This window comes from Morone saxatilis, unplaced genomic scaffold (assembly GCF_004916995.1).
Source record: "Morone saxatilis isolate NCDOM2014 unplaced genomic scaffold, NCSU_SB_2.0 Contig5, whole genome shotgun sequence".
Classification (NCBI taxonomy): Eukaryota; Metazoa; Chordata; class Actinopteri; family Moronidae; genus Morone; species Morone saxatilis.
The window spans coordinates 12,649,737-12,652,247 of record NW_023340095.1 but is presented as its reverse complement, the minus strand read 5'-3'; the positions used below and the strand labels follow the sequence as shown (position 1 = coordinate 12,652,247).

At 43.6% G+C, this 2,511-nt stretch overlaps 1 protein-coding gene across 1 annotated transcript in view; it reads left to right on the top strand.

Moving 5' to 3' along the window:
* Positions 1 to 2,511, top strand: part of LOC118338693 (WD repeat, SAM and U-box domain-containing protein 1-like) — a gene marked incomplete in the record, with an annotated part of 23,041 nt that overhangs the window by 8,945 nt on the left and 11,585 nt on the right.

Below are 2,511 nucleotides of genomic sequence, written 5' to 3'. Positions count from 1 at the left end.
CTGCCACTTGCAGTGATGTGTCCGGTGTTTAAGTGGCGTCTCCTGCCGAGGTGCAGGGGTCTCCAAGCGTGACCACTCGCGGCTCTGTCTAGCCCTGCGATTCCGTTGCGAGATCCCTGACGGCACGCGATTGTGCCCGCCCCCGGCGTGTGCTGTCGTTCCATCTACATTCCCTCATCCTCGTATCACGTTGCCGTGATGGTTGCAAGCGATACTTCGACCATAATTATTAGTTTGCTCAGCAGACCGGCTGTTCAAATAATCTCGTATCTGCTTCAACAGTTGACAGCGAACGTTACCCTACCCAGCTTACCCATTTTCATGGTTTGAGAGCACTACGTCCTTCGCAGTCTTCGTTGCTGCTCATGACTGAGGGCAGACTCTCTATAACAATCACTGACCGAGTAAAGTCAAGTTTGCAACCCGGCCCCGATGGTTTGTAACAAACCTCTTTAGTCTGACGTTCCACGTGTATTCAATTCCAAAAACCACGTCCTCCATGCCCGGTGTGTAAATCCGGGGATGATCCGTCAACCGTTCACCATCTGCAGATAACCAGACATGCACTTTTCGATCCAACTCCAATCGCGCGTTTGTTCCCATTGCCTTATTTAAGAGAAAAGGCTAAAAAAGTAAACACTGTAAATTTTGCCAGGGGTTTATCTCCAGCATTATTAGAATCACCTAGATTGGAAAATACCCGTGGTTTCGTCAGTGTAAATGAAATCTGCACACAAAAATCTTACGATCCTCTTAGTCTTATTAGATTCCCCTGCCACGAGGGTATATCTGAAAGGACATGTGATGAATTGTCTGGCTTGGAACAATTAATGTGGTCTGAGGTATGTGTTTTGTGTCCACATAACAAGAGTATGAATTTTAAAATTAAAGTCCTTAAAAAAATGCGGTCTAGCGCCTTCGGGCGGGTACCGGGTTAGAGAAGAGGTTGCAAGTATATCGAGGCCATACTAATAATTGTCTAAAGTTTGTTGCAATCTGGGACACAAGTGTGGCGTGTCCTTACTCTCACTGTTAAAGCTCGCATGGTTGCATTCGTGAGGCAGGGGTGTTTGTGTCACTGGTGGCTGGGGTTAAGTTTCACACACTCTTACAAACTCGAACCAGGACTGACTTCGAAAACTATTGCTATGTCCAAGTTCATGCTCATAGCGCTCCGCCCCTTACAAAATCAGATTTTCAGTGATCTTAGAGGAAATTTCCACTCTTCAGTCAGGAGATGTGAAAACATTCCTTCGTGAGTGTCAAACTCTGCACAACTCATCCTGCAGGGGTGAAGCTCAAACACTCAACTTGTAGGGAACACGACGAAGAAACAACCGAACATATTTTTGAGTGGAGGCAGAGTTTAAAGTCTAAAAACAGTACAGGAATCAGCCAATAAAATATCCATCAATGCCGAATGTGAACTCCCCCATGCTGCAAAAAAAAGCCTCAAATTCCCAGAAAATATACCACAGACACGACCTCGGTGACCTCAGTGGTAGCTACAGTGCTGGATGAGGGATGTGCTCACTGTGTCTGAGCTGTTCGTCATTTAGTCACATGTGCTGAGGATGCTTAATAAACCATCTGCTTCTAGGTTCAGTTAATGACTTTGGAAGTGATGTCAAAGCCCAATCAAAAGGGATACATTGTGGAACATGTGATTAAACTATGGCTTAAAGCTGCGCCTGATAATCACTGAATTTAACACATATGGGAGAGACTTCTGGATAGATTTTGGTTTAGTTTGAATTGAATCTCTAGCATTATTTGTGATACATATGTATGTCCTCAAACGCTCCTTCCCATATGTCATGATGTATCGAGGCACCATGTGATGTTTTATCCATTTATAGGACACAATCAGCCTCCAACAAACTCGAGAGATCTTCATAATCAGCCATTGTTCTCTGAGAAAAGGCTACTTCTCTTCGTGCAGCAAATGACACGTTGTGAATCCTTCTTAATTTTGCACTCACTCATAGAGCAATAAGTAGACATGCAGGAGAGGAAAGCGAATCACGCAGACTGTGACTACTTCTTACCATGAACTCAGCGCCTTTAAAAATCATGCATTCAGGTTTAAAGTAAAACCGACACATGCAGCCGTGGAGGCCTGCTGTCGCAATCTCAAATAGTTTGGATCTTAGGGGAGAAGTGATAGTGCTTAATCAAAATGTCTTCTCAGTGAAACACGTTGAACCCATTAAGCCCTCTGATTCATCCAATAAACTAATCCTGGGTAGAAAAACTGCACTTAACAGCTGTATGAGGTTTAAGACTTCCATAAGTTCCCACAAGCCATTAGTACTATACTGTCCACTTTACATTTAGATTGATAATTTGATGAGACGCTACAATAAAACTGCAGAATGAGGCTGTCTCCACAGAGATACACTGAGTAAGGGGAGGGAAAAAAAAAGTTCCTCTCGAATATAATTCAAAGATTCATGAATATTTCATCAAGTAAAGTATGCTGGAATCTAATTTGCTGTGTGTGTGTGTGTG